This window comes from Anser anser (assembly GCF_964211835.1).
Source record: "Anser anser genome assembly, chromosome: 2".
Taxonomy (NCBI): Eukaryota; Metazoa; Chordata; class Aves; order Anseriformes; family Anatidae; genus Anser; species Anser anser.
In genome coordinates this window covers 118,363,945-118,383,410 of record NC_139721.1, presented here as the reverse complement: position 1 = coordinate 118,383,410, position 19,466 = coordinate 118,363,945, and the positions used below count along the sequence as shown (strand labels likewise).

General features: G+C 46.8%; 1 protein-coding gene across 7 annotated transcripts in view; it reads left to right on the top strand.

Annotated features, from left to right (window-relative positions):
• The first annotated feature begins 8,562 nt into the window (after nucleotides 1-8,562).
• Nucleotides 8,563-19,466, top strand: part of POMGNT2 (protein O-linked mannose N-acetylglucosaminyltransferase 2 (beta 1,4-)) — a 28,091-nt gene continuing 17,187 nt past the window's right edge. The window contains exons 1-3 of one of the 7 annotated variants that reach the window (XM_083826123.1): nucleotides 8,563-9,106; nucleotides 11,074-11,173; nucleotides 17,939-18,054. The gene's annotated coding sequence lies outside the window, so the exon portion shown is untranslated. Of the gene's footprint in view, nucleotides 9,546-9,631; nucleotides 10,710-11,073; nucleotides 11,174-17,938; nucleotides 18,055-19,466 lie in introns of those variants that run through there. The other 6 variants (XM_083826122.1, XM_083826114.1, XM_083826117.1 and 3 more) reach the window with 6 other exon arrangements.

Genomic DNA, 19,466 nt, shown 5'->3' with positions numbered 1-19,466 from the left:
GGGTAACCCTAACAGGAGTTAATGATCCTAGTACGAGAGCCACAGGTGAGAGACTGGCACCACAACCATCAGATCCACGTGTTAAATCTACTTGCTGTTTGGATAAATGATCTGTAGCATAAACGTGCCTATGATGCTCCTGTCAGCAGTCGGGATGTTTATAGCTCGGATGAGTTCTGTGTGCAGCTTCTTTTCTATGCTAACAAGGAACAGAAGAAGAGAAACATAGTCTACTGCAAATTAGATTAAAGGCTGGGCACACGTCTCGAAGTTTACACGTAGAACAGTGGTTGCAATTTTACTTTGAAAACACTCAGATGTTTAAAAGAGAGGAGATCCATTCAGTGTCTCTCCTCTGGGCAGGTTTCCTTTTGCAGATCTTTGGAACTAATAAAATAATCTTCAGACAGCCTCTAGCAGTGCTCTGCCATGGGCTTGTGCTCTGGATACAGCTCATTCACGTGCAGAGGAACTAGCAGAGAGATCTGTGTGCCTCTAACACCCTGAAAATAGGACTAAGGGGGGCTCGCTGCATACTCAGCTGTAAGACCAGTAAGAGGGGTGAATTTCAACCCAAAACCGCAATTCATCTTCAAGCTGAAATGTGATTTTCATGCCACGGCTTTAATCAATAAAGATTTCTATTACAGCCACATGAACATAAACAAGAATCCAATACTTCTGATCTTCCTGGAGTCTTTGTCCAGAACATCTCATTCCCCAGCCGTAACCTGGGGTTGCTCTGGATAGAAGGACACGCTGCGGGGCAGGCTGAACAGATGGCCCCCTGCTTCTTTACACAGCTGCGTATTTAGCCAGGAGCCACTACGAAAGGGCTGGGATTATTTCTGTTGCATTGCCTTCTCTAAGGAACAGCTCAGCCATCCTCTCCAACAAGCAGCAAAGGCTGCTCCTCTCCTCCGTCCCTGTTACCCTGTCCGATCTGCATCATGCAGAGGGAAGAGGGGCAGGGGACTGTGCTGTCCCGCAGACTGGAGTGTGGCTGGGGGCACCAGCCTCATATAGGCAACACCATCAGGAAAAGCCCTCCAGGCTATCTCAGCTGGTGCTCTTTCCAAGTGAGGGGCCAGCAACATCTGACTTGGAAAGCGATGCAAGAAAACCCAGCCCTGCTGCTACAAAGGCTAACTCTTGTCTGGGACCACGAGGACTTGCAGCTTCTACACACTCTGTACTGTGCTGGTGGCTGTAACGCTTGGCTGTCCTAGCCCTCCATATGGCAGTGGCTTTTTGGGGGCTGATAATAAAGAAAGCCAATGGTAAAGCCTGGGGAATACTAGAAAGCTGCAAACAATTCACACATGTGAATCAAGCTCAAGTGAAAGAACCCATTTCCCAAGTCTCTTACAGCATCATATGCAGCCCATACAAAGAATTACTCATCCCTGGCAGCGTTCTTGCCTGCAAAGCACAGTAACAGGAATTACACTTCCTAAAGAAGTCCATCACTTTGCCTTAAACAATCCAAACTCACCTGCAAGGAACGAAATGTTTGGGATGTCACACCAGCTGCCAGGTCTGACTTCAATGCGAGCATCCCTTTACAGGACCCATCATTTTTGTATGTGGAAAAGGGATTAAAGGCATGTCACCAGTGTGCTGCCGCATGGGCTGATCACTGCCCTAATGTACAGATGTGCTTTGGATGCGACCTTCCTCATGCTCCTCACAGCAGGTTGCTTGGGTTATCTGTGAAGAAAATGGAAAGAAACCCGGTGGGGGCCTGAAGCACTGCGTGTTTGCTATCACCCACCTCACTCCTCGTAACGTCGTGTGAGTCGACGTGCCTGTGATATTTTTGTGAATATCCGATGCAGTTGCTATCTGTGGAAAATCAAAGAACCAAGAGGAGGGGTTTAAAATCCACAATTCTCACCCAAACGCCACAAAAGGAAGAGCTTAATTTTCTAGATCATTTCAGGCGTGCAGCAGAAGGTGACCCCACGGAAATCATTTTAATAATGTAAGCGAGATGGGATGTGGCATCTGCAAGTGAGGGAGAAGGGGGAAGGCAGCCCGAGGGCTCTAGCTGCTTCGTCTGGAGAGGATTTTTCTGTCGGTACAAAGCACAGGAGGGGAAGGCTGGGCTTTGTGAGAGGGGGAGAACGATGCTGTCTGAAAGCTGCCCTGCCTTCCTGTGAGACGAATGCAAGGAGCCCAATTCTGTGCCCCAAATACACAGATAAACATTACATGTTTAGTCTAAAAGAAGACAAAAAAAATAAAAATAAAATAGTGCCCAGGGAGCTGTTGCCCTGGAGAGTCCCCATCCTGTGCATCCTGTGCATAAATCCTCCAGTGAACAGACAGGTGCTGAATTTGTGTTACAGCCTCGGGGTCCTGCGTTCCCGGTGGAGCGGAGCCTTGCTGTTGGACTTGTTTCCATTCATTTCACCGTGTTATTTGAAAATTGAGCTCCTAGCAACATAGGCTCCTGGAGCAGGCGGACTCCGACAGGAGGAACCAGCTTTAATAACTGGCACGGGCTTTAGCTGCTTGTAGCCCTTGCAGTTCACTCTTCTCTTACAACTCCTATGACATCCAGGGCTGGTGCTGAGGAGGGCACGGTTCTGGTGAGCTGTAAGCAAGGTCACTCGAACATGATGCAAACTTCAAAAGCAAGGATTGGCAGTGGGCTTGCTCGCATCTGGCTGCCTGGACCAGGGTCAGCTAGGCAAGGACAGCTGGCTCCACCTGCCCCTCGTGGCCTGGCACTCAGACGGAGAGACAAACACAAATCTTTGCCATTTTGCCTCGTGGTCATTAAAGGAAGGTGACAAAATTCAGGCTATGGCTTGCGTGCAGGGAAAATGCTCACATCCTACAAAAACCATGCTGCTGCTGTCACTGCTCAACCAGCGTGTGAAGCGGGAATGGTCATCTTCTGTGTGCAGACCTCAGACCTTTGCTACGGAGGTGTGAGACACAAAACTGCTTTCCTTACCCCTAAAATAACTTCCTAAAAATAGGTAATACAACCTCACAACTGTATGTGAATGAAGGATATCCCAGCTAATTAGAGATGCAGAAATCTGCATTCAGATCTGCAGCAGAAGCACTCTTCAAAGGAAATCACAAAATTCTCTCCTGAGTCTTGGCTCAACCACCGTCAAACAGACTTAGATCTTCAGATGGGTGGCCTGAAGGAGTCAGATGGCTGAAGAGAAGATCTCCAAAGGACTGCTCAGCTCAGTGATTTTCAGATGTCAGCAGCTTATGCTCCAGCCTGTGAACCAGTCTCAAACCCAGTGACATGGCCACTTGCTCAAACTGGGCATCCTAAAACATGTTCCAGCAGCAAGCGATAAATATTTTCCTGAGAGGTACGGATGGATACCTAGGAGCCACAACACAGGCATTAAAAAAAAAAAAAAAAAAAAGGAAAGCAAATATTCTGCTGATCACAAGTTGGCACTGCTAAAAATCCTGTCCCTGAAGAGCTCATGAATAAAGAGAAGGAGCTCTTAGGAGCAAGACACCGAGCGTGTGAAAGCAGAGGTGAGCCATATCTTTATTTGCTATCACCAGCTTGAAGAGTCAATCACTTTTTTGTTTTGGTACAAACACTTACATGCAGAAATAAAGGGAACTACCCCTTGGTGAAGGCTTTGTTTCATTAATTTATTAAAGAACAAATGCCATTGCAAGTTATCGCTTGCCTGTGTTGTTAGTTTTGTTTCTCTAACAGCAGCGGGAGATTCTGAAGGCCAGCTGATCCATCACCTTGGCACTTTCAGCAGTGACATGTAAGCAGTTTTTCATTTAGCCTGCAAAATCAGGTGCTTAAGGTTTGGCAGGGACACATCAGCAGCTTTATCTGACCCCCTTGTCTGTATAAACTGGAATCAGACTTCACGTATGAGCAGCCTGCAGGAAGTGGGAGCAGGAACGGACGGGGCACATTACAACCTGCATGCGTTGCTAAATTATACCTCCTGATATGTACACAAAGTAGGTCAGACCGGCTGTATCAGCCCAGACCAAAGGTCCACATCCAAGCAGTCAGTCCGGCTCGTGACAGCCTGGCGAATAAAACGTGTGCATCTCACATTTATAGCAATGTCCCCTACCCCAGAGTATCCCTTGTGGGGTGCACAGCCCCGTGGGTGCCTGTCCCCACCTCAGTACCCCACATCCCGGTGTTGTCGTTAAAAACGGGCAGATCTCAGAGCACCAGAAATAGCGAAGCATCACCCGTTCAGTCACTGCGTGACGCGAGGTGCTAATAGTGATGAATCCTTCCTACCCAGACAAGAAGTGATTGATTTGAATAATTGCCTGGGAATATTCACATGGCACTCAAACACAGTCGCTGTCATGATTACCAATGTCTCTCTTCCTCACAGCAAGTCTATAATTGGCATGAGTGTCTCAGATAATTTATACAGCAACAAGATTTTCACACTTTCCCAGTTCTGGATAGTTGCTAATATTTCATGTGACAGTCACTTTATCATACAAAGGGAGCTTTCACAAGCTTTTGGCACATCTATCGATGCTGACTGTCACTGAGTTTCTCCATTTTCCTGTCTTTTTTATTCATTGCCACTAGTAACTACCTATTCCTTCTCCGTGTACTTAGTCACGGCATTAGGTCAGTAAAAGTCTTTTCCTTTCTTTAAGAGGAGTATTTAAAGTCCAAATACAACCCTGTTAACAGGGAAAAATCCTTATTTCTCAAGTTTCTCTAAATGAATAGCTAAATAAATGAAGTGTTTGCTTATTTAACTGTTCTCTATCCCCCCTAAAAAAGATGACTACTCCAAAAATAATCAGAAGTTGTCGCCACTCCATGATGAGCTAGGGAAGAGCTTCTCTCCCTTCAGCTGTGCAGCCTCTCCATTGCAGATGCCACGTGCTGCTCACTTCTCTGGTCAGTGGGACCTGATCGCTAGGGGCAGGAAACAAGACTGGTAGCTCTTCTTTTTGTTCTCTAGTGAAATTACCAGATAGCCTTAACTGACCCCCCGTTTTGGGGCAGCCAGTGCCCTCCCCGGCATGCACACCAGTCACTTCAGTGCCTCACGCTCAGCAGCCACAGCAGATTCTTTCTTTCTTTCTCTTTTTTTTTTTTTTTCCTCTTGCATGTGCTTGGTATCAGCACATGAAAATTGATACTGAGGGTAGGTACTCATCACTCTACAACTATTACTGGCTGTCAGGGACTCCAGAGAGTGGAGTCACTGCTTGGATTTGCCAAATGAGAGACAGTTTAATGAGTCTTGGTCTTTGGAGGGAACAAAGCATCTAGCCCATCCAAACAAATTCATATACCTGAGGCAGAATGACATTAATATGTATCATTTCTTTAGTGAATTACATGAATTTGCAAGAGAGGTTTGAGGCATGTAGCACTTTCAAAATCCTTAGTTCTGCTCTCTCTTCTGTCTGCATTTTGAGGATGCCGAGCAAATGTGCGGAGCCTTTAGTCCCAAATGGTTTCACTGACGTTTTTGGCTGAAACGGTGCTCTTTGGCAGGATGATCAGGCAGCAGCACAGTCCATGGATGTCACTTATTACCTCTTACAAGACTTGAATCATTGGTGCTGATCCAAAATTGTTCGAGTTTTACGTACTGGCTGGCTGGCCCGCAGGCTCTGCTGAGCTGTGACTACCCTGCACACAAGCTGCCACATCCCTTGGCTTCACGTGAGTCCCCCCAGCTAATAATTTGCAAAGCTGACATTTAAAAAATCTGGGTGGCTCAATCCCAGGGGGATCCTGGCAACAACGTGTGTGAATGGTTCTCCCTGGCCTGGTGTATAAGGGTTAACAGCACAAGTGCCCACCAAATGTTTGTTTGTGCAGCACACACAGAAATGGTGAAAACTAGCAGAGAGTTGGACATGCATGAACTTTGCCAGAGAGAAAGGGGTCACTTGTGAATGAATATATTTTTTTCCTCCTCCAAGAGGAATTTACAACTCACTAAATCCCTCTCCGTGCTCCTGCAGGTAGCTGATGCTGCTTTGCGGCGAGGTCTTTCTGCCACGGAGGACTGCAAGCAGCCTGGGCAGCAGGGCTGTCTCGTCAGCCAGACCACTGCAGCGCTCCCTCCTTGCAGCAGAGGTCTGGAGGGATGGCATGCAGCCTGGCTGGGCTCTCTCTGAAACCTCAACACACAATGGCTCTGTAAAAATAACTAAAAGCAGCCTTCCTTTCCTCTCTACCATCTGGCAGCCGTCCATCTAAATCTTCGAGCCACTGGTATGTCTGTTCTCCACATCCAGCCACCGGGCCCTGTTCCCAGCACAGGTCAGCTCTGTCCAGATAATGGGCTGCACCTCAGGAAGAAAGCAGAGGGCACTTATAGCTTTCAACAAAAGTGCAGGGTGCTGTAAAACTAGCCTGCCATGGGGTCTAAGTGTCTACAGAGGTACCTGCTTGGTTTTATGAGTGATGTATTTATATACAGCTCTGATTTCCTCTTGATGCTCTGTCTTAATGTTAACTGTCCCCCAGTCGGAGGCAAAGCAAAAGCCTTCCTTCCCAGTCACTACAGAGAAGCTGATGGATCTGGCTGACTTCAGCTGAAGGCTTGGAGTGCTGCAGTCCCGCTTGTTGATGCTCGTGAGCAGGCACATCACACATCAGTGGCTCTGCTGGACGGGGGTGGCTGCTGGGATCAGGCCTTCTATTATTTTCTCATTAAAAGAGGTTGCACATATAAAGGGAGCTAAAACCCAAGCACAAAAGGTGAAGAATGAAATAGAAACATTTCAAAGTTTGCCTTAGGTTGGAGCTACTGCTCTGTCTATTGGGCTGTAAAAGGCAGCTCAACGATTCTAGCTCCTAATTGCGGATCCATCCTCTGCCCACGTCTCTGAAAGCTGCTTCATTCCTTGAGCAGTCCTGTTGGGGTGATTTGGGTGTAGCGGTACTGTGCTGGCCCTTGAGCTCAGGCCAGGCCTCTGGCTGCTATTACAATGAGTGACAGTGTCCTGCAGGTCCATGTCACATCTACCAGCCTGGCACAGACATTTCAGGCAGCCAGAGCTGCCTCAGGTGGCACCAGGCACCCATGTCTGGGCACGGAGGTGACTGTCTCCTCTACCAGCATATTCACGTTGCTTTCACTAGGTATCCCCTGTAAAACCTTGTGTTTGGGAAAACAATTCCCTCCCCCTTACAGGTGACAAGCTTAAACATCATACCAGATTAGTCTACAAGCTTGATATTCCAGGAATAATGAACAAACTATTTTGCATGAAAAGTTTATCAGATTATACTCTTTTCCTACTGCAAATTATTCTGAAACAGACATGGCAGTAAATCACTACAGTCCTATGAATATTTCACACAAACATGTTTCAGCCTATGGGTGGATTTTTTATTTTTATTTTTGAATGATTATGTCTGTATCTTTGGCCATTCATTGTCTGTAGTACGTGACTGGCCACTTAATTCAAATTGGTGTAATGTCTGGCTTTTTGACTGGTTCATTAAATACTTCATAACAAGGAGGAAAAATAGCACTGCAGATGACATTTCTGTGAATATGCAAACAGGTATTTGTGAAATCTTAGTTTCCAGAAGAGACTTCTACTCGCAATGCTTTGGGGAAATTAATAGAGAACTGTAAACATTGTTGAAATAAATAGTTAGGTTTTATTCCAGCAAACGTTAATGAAAATGATTATGATGATTATTATTCCTTTGCACCGTTGCTTAGTTGTAAGGATGTAGATCTAACATTCTGAAGTCCCTTTAAGACTGGAGTATAACTCAGAAACCTAATGAGAAAGTCAGTAGATGGGATCTCTTGCAATAGATTTCATTAGCGTAATAGTTCCTGAACAAATCTGGGAAAACGAATCTCAAAAGCCTGATGCTTGCCTTATCAGGCCATGGGAGGTCAACGTTAAAATTTGTATAGACTTTAATGAAGTTATATTTAGTGCAGCAATGAGCATTTCTGAAAACCCTTCGTTCTCACGTATATCTCCTATAACACGAGATAGTTATTTGGATCGTTAGCTACAAAAATTTGCAAGACAGGAAAAGAGACCGGCAGAAGGAGTGCTGAGCTATTAAATTTGATTTTCCCCAAATGACTCTCCGCTTTTCAGGGGCAAACATTTCAACGGCTGAGTTTTACATTATTTCCTGAACATGGTTAGCAGTCCCGTCACTCTGGGAGTATTTAATTATGCACACAAACGCTAGCTAACGTGAAAGATGCTACCAAGCCATTAATTGCCCTTCTCTTCCACTTAGAGGACTGTGTGGGTGTGGAAACGGAAAGCTCCCATGACAAATAAAAAGCCTCGGTGCAGGGAAAGACAAAAGTCCCGCTGGCTTTGAGAGGAGCAGGGTCATGCACAGATGCTGAATGCATAAATGTACGTGTGCTCGGCTGAGTCTGGCTTTTGTGCTGGTCTCTGCGTGCTCTCAGCCGGCTGTTCAAGCTGTGGCAAGCTCCAAATCGCAGTGGCGAATCCTGACCTCACTAAAACTCCCCGTGGGACCTACTGTCACTTTCCGCGGTGGAAAGGAACCCTCCTGTAGTAAAGACAGCTGTTACGGGTCAGATTTTTCTGAGGTTTGAAGCTGGCTATGCTTAATAAAGAGGGCTGCCCTCTGGTTTAGCACGGAGCAGAGGAAAGCAGGAGGCCGGCGTGCGGGCAGGGAAAAGGGCCCTGAGGAACACAGCGTGGGAAGGCAGCGGCAGGGATGCTGAGAAACGAGGTGGAAGTTGGAGATGTGAGGAAGAGACGAGGAGTGAAGAGGAAGGGGCACCTGCTCCGGGCTGTGGAAAGGAACACCCATGACAGCCCCGCAGCACCACACAAACCCCATTACCAACCCCAGAAAGCTGGCAAAAGAAGAAGAAGAAAAAAAAAAGGCAAAACAAAAACAAGACAGACGGAGAAGCAGCACGGGGCCTGCCCTGTGAGGGAGCGGCGCACTACAAGCCCCACAACGCCTTTCGGGCCGCGGGCATGCGCCGCCGCCGCCGCCGCCACCCCGGGGCTCCACAGCGCGGCGGGCGAGGGGCCGCCGCCTCCCGCTGCCGCCGCCGGAGGGGGCGGTCGGGGCGGCACGGCACGGCGGGGCTGGGCCGGAGGCAGCCGCCGAAGGCAGGTGAGCGGGCACGGCACGGCACGAGGGGGCAGCCCCGGGCAGGGCTGGGTCGGACGTGGAGCCTCGGGAGGGAGAAACCTGGGGCTGGTGGGTGAGGGGCTCGGGAGCCGCTGGCGGCTCCAGGCACGGCCCCGGGGCTCGCTGCCTTCCCCGGGCAGCTGTAGTCGGGAACCCCCCCCTCCGCCCCGGGTGCCTGGCTTGGGGTTCGCAAGCTCGCCAGCCCCTCTAAAGTTGGCCCCGGTGGGTACAGGTGCTGGATGATCCGCCTCCTTCCCCTCGTTCGTTACCGGGTGCTGGGTGCGCGGGGGGAAAAGTTCGTGGTGCGGGTGCCGTTGGGAGCACATGCACGCTCTCAGCTCCCGCTCATCAGCCCGCTTCTCAGCGCCCGAGCTTCGTCCTTTCCCCGGTGGTTAACCTCGCGCCCCAGTGTGCCGTGGAGGTAATGGCTGCTGCCTCCAAACAGCGTGGAGAGACGCGCTCTTGTGTGGCGGTGGTGGCAATAACGCCGGGGTCTGAACAACCCGGGGAACATATCGGTGCTTTCACGCCAGCGCCGTAGTTGGGTAACTGTTGACAAACGCTGACTTCTTAACGGCGGTTGCTGATCCGGGGGGGACGCGTTGGCTTGGGTAATAAAAGCGTAACGGCTCCCTTTCACAGCAGCCTCAGAGCCTAAAGCGCTTGACCCTATGGATGGGCTCGTTAGCTCGAGCCTGGACGTGGCTGGGAACCAGAAGAGCTCCCAGACACGTCCGATGGGTGCTAAGGCATCGGCGGTGAGACAGGCTGCTCACTGCGCGGTGTCCTTTCCAAAAACGTGGTGGGTACCAAATTCGGGAACTAGATCTAGGAAGCCTGCCTCGCGGTCTGCTGTTCTGCAAAAGCACGTTTTGAGTGGTTTGTCATTTCGAGATGGTGGTTCTGCTGTTTTAACTAACTATCGTCGAAGCTGGAGTCCAGCCCCCAATGTTTGTGCCGTGACACAGACCCTAGGTACCTGGTTAACGTTTTGGGACCAGTTACCTAGAGCCCACTCTCTATTAAGCAGTGTGCAAAATGGATCGGCTCCACGGGCATTTCTTTCCCGTTATGTTTTCAAGCTCCTGAGTCACATCTCGCTATGAGCTTAGTGAGGTGCCCTGAAATCGTCTGAAAATTGGGCGTTCTCGTCCCCATTGTTCTCTGTCTTAAAATTGTTGCTTTAAAGTCTTTTTTTAAGTGCTGTTGGTTTAAACAGTTCCCTGTGGCAGCAACCCCAATTCAATTACTGCTCCTCGGAGTTTATAGCAGATTTATATCTGACCTGTGCTAAACGAGCAAGGTCTTCAAGAGGTGTTCTCAAACATATGTTAGAGATCCTCCACTAGTAAAGCTATAATTCTTGGGGGGTTGGACCTGATGATCTCTGGAGGTCCCTTCCAACCCCTACAATTCTGTGATTCTGTGATCATTTTATTCATATAAACAGAGCCATAGATGGCTTCTCTCAGCAGAAGACCTGATCTCTGTTTAAAATGGCTTTTCCAACCAAAGCCTATCTGGGCCGCGAAGAAGCAGCTTTTTCTAGGAAGCAGTGGGAGGCAGGAAGAATCATGAAAAGAAGGTGCTGGAAAGGAGAGCAGTAAACCACTGAGCTCAAACCCAGTCACAGGTTCTCGGCTGCGCAGGCAAAATTTTGCCTTCCCCCACGTGGGACACTAATTTCTTTGGTTGTCACCCAGGATCACCACAGAATTGTGGTTCAGGGCGGTGGGCGGAATGGGTTGGTGGGTCCATAAAGCGTGGGGAGGAGTGGGCTAGGAAAGGTTTTGGTGGAAATGGGTGATGCTTCCCCCGTTTTGCTGGCCACCTCCCCGGGGAAGCCAGCGGTTGTGCTTAAGGGACAGTTCATGCTTGGCATGGGGTGGTGACCGAAGGTTAGCTTTGCGAGGTGAGCGTGTGACATGGGACTCTCCTTCTTCTTTCAGACCTTCGCTGCTGGTGGCAGGACGTGCTCCCTCCTGTGTCAGCGCACCGTCGGCTCCAACACTGTCCTGCAGCTGCCTCTCCTGTCCTGGCAGAGAACTGGTAGGTGCAAGGTGCTGGAAGAAAGCAGGTTTCTTTCTCTGCCCTCCAAGCACGCGGGCTGGGCCTGGCTGTGCAGCAGGAGGAGGGCAGCTGCTCACACTTGGTCATGCTACGCAGCCCTCGGCTCTGGAGCTAGCTGCGAGCTGGGCATTGAACTCAGCGTGGCGGAATTTAAGCTGTGAGTTTTCAAAGCCAATTACTGGATGCAGCCTGTGTCTGACGAGCTTCAGTTTCATTAGCTGCCTCCCAGGAGTACTGAGCCACACAGCTCACCTTTGCCGAGTTCAGATTCTCCTCTGTGATGTTATTAGTTGTTCTTAAAAATAGCTTCATCGGTCCACTTTAAAAGAAGTGGTCTGCTCTGATAACAATGCCTGCTGGTGCTTTCCCAGATGAGGGACTTGTCACTTTCCCTCCTGTCATACACGCGGCTTCTGCCCTATATAGAAAACGGCTTAAGAGACTACAAAATAGCCACCAGTGTTGCATAAAGATGTATGTGTTTGGTTAGGAGCAGCCAAACACTCCTTATTTAACTGCTTTGGACAGTGTCAGTTTATGAAGAGTACAGGATCAAACTAAACGCAGAGCTGAAGGCAGTTCTTCTAATACCTGTGTCTTGGGGAAATCTTGATGATAATTTCTCTTACATAACAAAATGACAATAGGTTAAAAATCTCTCTTTTATTTTTTGTATAATTCCCATTAGAAGTTCATTAGCTTTCAAAGGATCTGAAATACTACTCTGTGTGTGTCTGTATGATCTCTAATATTCTCATAGGGTGCTGGGAAGCAACCAGACAAATAATACAAAGACAATTTCAATCATTTCTGAGGGTCTGGAAAGTAGTTGTGTGCTTGTGCACACCAGGAGTATCATGGAGAAACTGCAATAGCATGACGTATCTAGTAACTCGTTTTATAATGGTGTATGGAATAGCGATATTCTAATTTACTCATTTCTGTGGTATTTTGTAAGCAGATGGCATTTTTGAAAAGCTCTATTAATTCTGTGGGAATTTGATAATGGCTAATTGCTGAGGAATTAGAAGTGAGCAGCAAAGTGAGGCTCCTGACTTCTCTGCTCTCAAAAGAGAGGCAACCCTCCGCAGCCTCATTTGTAAGCTGCTCTCCTCTTAGAAATCCTTGCTCGAGAGTATTCACCAGTGTCTTCGGCATAAATTGGGAACCTGTTGGTCGCTCTTGATTAATTGAACTGTGCTCCGTGAACCAGTCACGTGCTATTGCGGGAAAAAGCACCAGGGAGGTCACGACTTGCTGTAGGACTAAGTACACTGTGAATTTTCATAGGAGAGGCTTTTACTCTTTCCATCTTTTTTAACTGGCTTCTCATTCCTTTCCTTTTTTCCTTTTTTGTATCTCCGTTTCTCTATCGCTCTGGCTTTGACTTAGGTCTAGTCGTGTACTTTAAGCACCTGCCTAAGTGGTCACAGCATAGCGCATCAGTTCTGTGCCATCAGAGGATCACGTTTCAAAATTACAACTTTTCTTCTGAACAAGGAGGGGAAAAAAAGGGTTTCTGGTTACCATGGTGATGAGCGCTTCAGAAATGTCTATAAATAAATAAAGTAAACAGCTGATTGTTGGACTTTGATTTGCAGTATTTTTGTTTTGCTAATGCGATAATTAAAATATCAGAATAGAAGGTGACATTTTACCAGTTCTGTTGAATAGATATTATCCTTATGTCTTCAGCTTTACAGTATTTCTGTTGAAAACAATTAAAGAGCAAGTCGTTTTTGTTTTTTTTTTCTGTCTGTGGAAATTTGATGTTTTGAAAAATCTTTAGTCTAGAATTTGTGCAAGAACTTCTGGAAGTCAAAAGGCATTCCATTAAAAAGGCGTTACCCGTTTAAGTTTAGAACCTTTTCCTTTGTTGAATGATCAGTTTAGTTTCTAGGTAGAAACTGATTTTGGGGTTTGTAGGCAGCCTGAATCGGAAGAGTCAGAGCTTCCTGGTAGAGCAACTGGGAGCTGGGTAGGGTGGGAGATGGTGGGGTTGAAAGTGATCCAGGATGAAGAGCTTGGGTTTGGTGCAGCTAGAGACAGTGAGGATGCTGGAGCAGGACCTGGTGCCCAAAACACTAAGAGTTTTCTCAGGTGGAAGGCACCGTTGTTACTGGCACGTTCTGCCTTTTCATGGCGTGACAGCTTTATTTAGATGCCTTCTTAGGGAAGGAGGATGAAATACACGGATTGGTGCTGGTGACAGGAGAAGCTGGCGAGGACAAGAGGTGGAGCTATTGTGCATCTCTTCTGCCGGCATGGATAGGACAAAAGGGGAGATGGTACATATACCAAATTTATTTTCTCTTCAGAAGTTCTGTTGGGGGGGGGGGTGTTGTTTTCTTTTATGTGAGTTTTTCTCCTTTTTAAATTTTTTTTTCTTTTAATCAGTGGATATGACCCAAGACCATCTGGTGGAATTTGCTGCTGTCACATCTAGGTATTCTGATGTATTGCCTCTCAAGTTACGTTGTATGTTCGTATGACACGCTGACAGCTGCTGACAGCCCTGAGATGGGAAGTTGGAAGCTTGAGAGGAAGAGGAGAGGGGCAGAGTTAACCATAAAAATGCAGCCTTGATTGCTTTGGATTGGTGGCATTTTATTTCTGGTGCCTATGGTTGGCTTTTTTTAAACAAAGAAAGGGGAATGAATGAACTTGAAATCAAGTGCATTTAAGTGGACTGAGGGTACTGTAATTACACTTGGGAGGTTTGTACTCCACTCCTAGTTTTGTCATCAATCTCTTTTTCGCTGGGTTCCTCAGTTTTCCTCTGACCTTAACTCTCCATCTGTAGGCACCCTCACGCTTAATTAGATTACTGCCTTTCCTTCAACAGAAGGAAGCAGGCCTTCCCCAGTCCCTCTCTTCTAATGCTTCAGTTTTTATTAGGGTCCTGATATCCTAAATTGGAGTTCAAGAAACGTTTGGACAATGCTGTCAGAAATACGGTTTGATTTTTGGGTGGTCCTGTGTGGAGCCGGGAGTTGGACTCAATGATCCTCGTGGGTGCCTTCCAACTTGGGATATTCTCTGATTTTGTGATTCTACATCCTAATCATCCTGCAGTAAAATGGTCTAAGACTTTTGGCGTATTAGTACTAACCTTTGCAGACAAATCACATGTGCCAAACCAACTCTGAAATAACTACAGTAATTTTTTTCTTGCTGGCTTAATACTCAATTAAAGCAATTTTTTGATGCAGAAGTGTACAGTGCGTTTGCATTTCCCTACACATTGACAGAAATAGCAATGTACTTTTAAAACCAGAATCCAAACATGCTACCAGCAGTTCATTTTTTGGTTTGCATTTTTTCTGCCATGATTTGAAGCCCCAAGTAGCAATGAAGCCAGTGATAAGACAAATTACACAACTTGTTGTCATTCTTCATTTTGTAATTGGCTAGATCAATAGAGGGGTGATTTGTGTTTAAGCCTCAAAGGTGTTCAGTTTGTATAGTACTGGTACAAAGCACAATACAGGTACATTTGGGTGTTTGTGAACAGAGGAGGGCTTGCCCTGCGAAGGCACACGCAGATGTGAGTTCTGAACACAGGCTCGGTCCCCTCTTCCTCCCAAAGCCCCCGTGGTTGTACGGGGTCTCCTGGTGTCATAAAAGTTGGTGAAGCTGGAATTCACCCTGGGAAGGGAAGGTGTTACTTCTATGGGGCTTTCAAGGTGAAGAGCTTGAGTAATCCTTAGTGTTGCTCCCTGGCCTGGAGATGGATGCCCTTCTGCAGCTGCAGGGAGACGTCTTGTAAGGTGAGCAGGCCACTAGGGCATGAATATAGGGAAGAACAATCCCTGTGCCTTGCTGCGATCTGCGACTGTGTACTTTGTGAGTATTGGGGAAGGTAAGTGGGCTCGGGCGGAAACCCCACAGGTGGAATACAGCCAGATTCTCTGCGTGCAACATGTTTGGCAGCGCTGCAGGGAGCTGAGGCTGGTCTTCAGTCCTTAAACACATTAAATTAACTCTGGGTGAGCTTGCTGGGAAAAGGGTAATGAAGCAGGTCAGAAATGGGATGTGTGTGCTCAGGCGCACGCAGTGGGCTTAATGCTACGGCGGGCAGCGCTCCTGCAGGCGTGTGGCTGGGGAGGTCGTGGAGCGTGCTGTGCTGCTTGTTAAATGTGCCTCAGCCCACAGACGCAGCTGAAATCACTTGTCGAGGTAAAAAGATAAAGTCAGATGGAAGGAGAGCAGTTCCGTCAGGGGAAACTTGCGGGAAGAACTGGATGCAGGCCGGCGTAATGCTGACTGTGTAGGGCACGTAGTAGGCAGCAACCTCTCGGGGAGCGCCTGAGGCCGTTGCAGCAGAAATTTGGACAGCTGATAGCGGAGACTGATGAAAATCTTGACACATGTATTCTGTTGTTTCAGGTAGAGGCAGGTGCTGGATGGATCTGCGGTGTGATTGACGCTCCGTGGTGCTTCATCTTTATTTCATGCGACGAGGAGGTGGGAGGGTGGAGATTGCTTGAAGTGCCTGGCTAGAGACAGAACATAATTTATCAGTGTTCATTTGTCTGGAGGGATACATGGCCCATACATAATTTAGAAAAATGTGTAAAAAAAAAAAATAAGGATCTGTTGTTTTAAAATCAGTTAGCACTCAAGTCTGTTGGTTTAATCTTGTTTCTTTGGTACATAACTGCACTGCCGTGCATTTCATTTTTATAGTTTGTGTACAATATAAACCATGTCTAAAATGAACCAGGAACGTGTGTATAAATAGTGCTGATAAAACCAAGCCCTTCGTAAACTCGGAGTAATGTGTGTTTTCCATATTTAGGCCGAAATACATGGAACTGCACATGGATTTATCCTTGTCAGTTCTTCAGAGATCACATTTAATATAAATGTTATAAATTTATATAAATTTAATATAAATGTTATAAATTTAATATAAATGTTGTTTTCATGTGATCTGCAATGGATATTTTTTTATGTTGCTGCAAGTAAAATATCCTTTTCCCCCACATTTTTTTCTTTCTCCGTTTGAGTCTTTTTCCGTTTTTCTCATTCAAGCCTGGTGATGGTACGCTACAGCTAAATCATCAGAGGGCGAAAAAGGATACCACTGCCCTTCACCTTGCCGTTGAGAAATCTGTTTTGTTGTTTTCTGCAGTGCAGTGGGTGCAAGAGAAACAAGCACGGCGTTGCCGTCCTTTAACACAGGCAGGATGATAAATTAAATGCTCTGGGAAGTTCACAGATGCATAAGAATGCAAATCCCTGGCCCATGAGGATGTGTGATTGAAAGTGCTGATCCAGCCCTTTCACGGGAGCGAAGCGCGCGCTGAGATCTCAGCACAAGCATTGCTTCCCGTGGAGGTCCATCTACCTGGCACCACGCTGCGTGGGGTGGGCAAAGCCCTCACTACTTTGTTTTAGTGGATTGAAGGAGGAAAAGGAAACGGGCTTTTGTGCAGCCATCCAGAAGAGCAGTCTCGAGTAGTGCAGGTATTTCTCCTGGGCGTCGCTGACCTTGACTCCGCAGCGTGAGCTGATGTGGATGAGACCCTCGTGGTTTGGCGTTGGCTACCCTGCAGTGCACCCAGGCACTTCCCCTTCTCACTTTTCATGCTCTGCCCGTGTCTGCTAACCACGAGCAGAGCACCCTGGCTGTGGTAGGTTGGCAGCGTGTGGTTCAGCGCACTGGGGCTGAAGTGTTGGAAGAGACTGGAGATTTCTTTTCTCCACCCTAGTTCATTTTCATAACATGTTTCTTGCTCGTTTGAATTCCACGGCGTGTTTTCTTCCCGAGGAAGGAAGCAGTGTGTTCTCTGCTCTGGATGCTGTCTGCGTGCTCCTGTCGGTGTGAAGCTGTCTGTCCCCTTCCTGCTTGATTTGAGCTTGATTCTAACTGGGAGGGGAGACGTCATTTGTGTGTACAAATGGAAATGTTTTTATTGCTGATTTATTTAGTTTTTGGGGTGCTGAGTTAGATGTCATCCCTCTTGTGTCCTTGAGACTCCAGAAGAGAGATGGGAACTGACTTGTGATGCACTGATTTTATAGCATCATTTATTTTCCCTGAATTACCTCTGACTGGTCCTGCAACATTACAGCTGGCACTGCGATTCTCATATCCATCTCCCGTGTTTTAAGCGATTTTCTTCGCTTTCTACAGTCCTAGGGTCATGACTGGAAATCCCTTGGTGTTTTACTGATAAATATAGATCAAAAAGATAATCTCCCACTCTTGTATTTTTTCTCTGAAGCAGTCCTTGAAGGTTGCACCTTTTTCTGGTGTATATCCTGTGTCAAAGTGTGTCTTCTTTTGCTCTCTTATCCATTTCTTTTCTTTCTTCCCTTTATTTTAGTCTCATGTCTTCTATATTCTTTTTTTGTTTATTTGTTTTATTTATGTTTGTGAGAGAAACACACCTCAGCTGAAGTACAATTGACTGGGCTTAACTTTGACGTTTTCCTTAGAAATGCTGTGTAAATGGGTAGCTCAGTAATTTGCCCGTTTAGCTCTTAAAGCTCTTTCCACTAACAGCTGAAGCATTTCTCCAACTTTTCCCATCTCGCCTGCAGCTTTCACTGCCATTTGACTGTCTCACACAGCAAAGCTTGCTTTGTCATACCTACAACAATCCGTGCTGCGCAATTTTTACATCTGAACCTGCTGACATTTCCCTTTTTCCATCATAAAATATTTTGACTTCTCCCTTCAAAACACCCATGCAAGTGTCCTCCTCTCCCCTGGCATTTGACTCTGTGTTACAGAATTGAAACAGATTTGGATAATCCTTGGCAGCTGGACTCCTCTACGCAGCTGGATCCAGGAGTCCCTTTTTCAGCTGCTGGATCTTCTGAAGACCATCTGTGGGTTAAAAAAAGAGGTGAGGGGGGACACTTTGATGTTACACAGGGACTGCTTGGTTCTTGTGTGGGGACAGTATATATGGAGGCAGGGATTAAAGATAAGAGGAATAAAAGCTTGTTTGGGAACAGTTGTCGTCTTGTGTTTGTGAAAAAAAATGGGGTTTGTCCCATCTAGCTTACCTGCCAAAGAATAAATTGTTGTTCATAATAAATATGGCTTTGTTTTTCGGTTGCAAAGATTTCTGTGTATGTGGTGTTATAGGTGTATAGATGCTAGAACCATGCATGAAGCCAAAGAACTGTAAATAGTTTCCTGCTTATGCTCTGTATGACATATGTATGAAGTGGCCTTGCATGCAGGAAGACCTTTCTTATTTATCTAATTATGCTCTGACATAGTCATCAGTAGACATATATTTTTTTAAAAGATGTGTTTATGAAGCCTTGTGGCTAGCACTGAAAGATAAACAGACTCTAGAGCTTTGCTGTCCCTCCTCAGGGCTTCCTGTCTTCAAAACCAGCCTGTTTGGGCTGTTTCTGCCACATCCTTCTCAGTCATGCCGTGAGTTTTTCATTGGTTTGGGGGTTAAAACTTCATCTAATGTTTTAGGGCCTGGTTGTGCGTACCATTCTCTGAATAACACCTAGGGTGTGTTAGTGTGAATGTGTCCTGCTCTGAGAGCAGGACAGAACAAGAGTGTAAACACCAATTTCTTTAAGCTCAGAAAGCCACAGGTAATTTTAAGCTGTTCACCAATGAAACATCTAAGCACAGTCTGTGTAAAACACCTCAGCAATTGCAAAAATGCCCTAAGGGAATCCACAGCCTTCTGGCTCTGTCCCCTCTCTTGCCCCAGGAAAGGCTCTCCTTAGTTTGGGCACAGGGGCTGTGCTCCCTTTTCTGAAGAAGAATGCTTTATATTGCAAATGGCTTGAGTGTGCTGGGGCCTTGCATTTGCTTCTGGCAAGCTGATAGTTGAATTTAGTCACAGGTGACAGCAGCCCATAGCAAGGGGCAGTTGCTGATGAGCCTCTGATGCTCTGGAAATGAATTAACGGTGAGTTGCTTCATGTCTTAGTCTGTTATTCGTTCCCCCTCTCCCAGCTGGCCACCTGTAATGGAAATTGAGTGGGGTGTTAATGGTTTGTGAATTGAAATCCCTCTGGGCTGGCAAGAATGATTTCCAGTGTTCTCCAGTTTCCAGTGCTCTCTGGGCAGAGGAGCCTTTCACCCATGCCTCGGGGGACTTAAAGGCCTCTCCCAGAAAGGCAGGACACCACATTTGGGATCTCTTTTCTTCATTTTCCACTGACTCCCTGTATCATAACGTCACTTGTGTGAGCCAAAAAAGACTAAGGCCAGCATTGCTGCTCTTATGAATTTATTTCAACTTTTTTGTGAATTATCTATATTTTCTTCATCATTCCA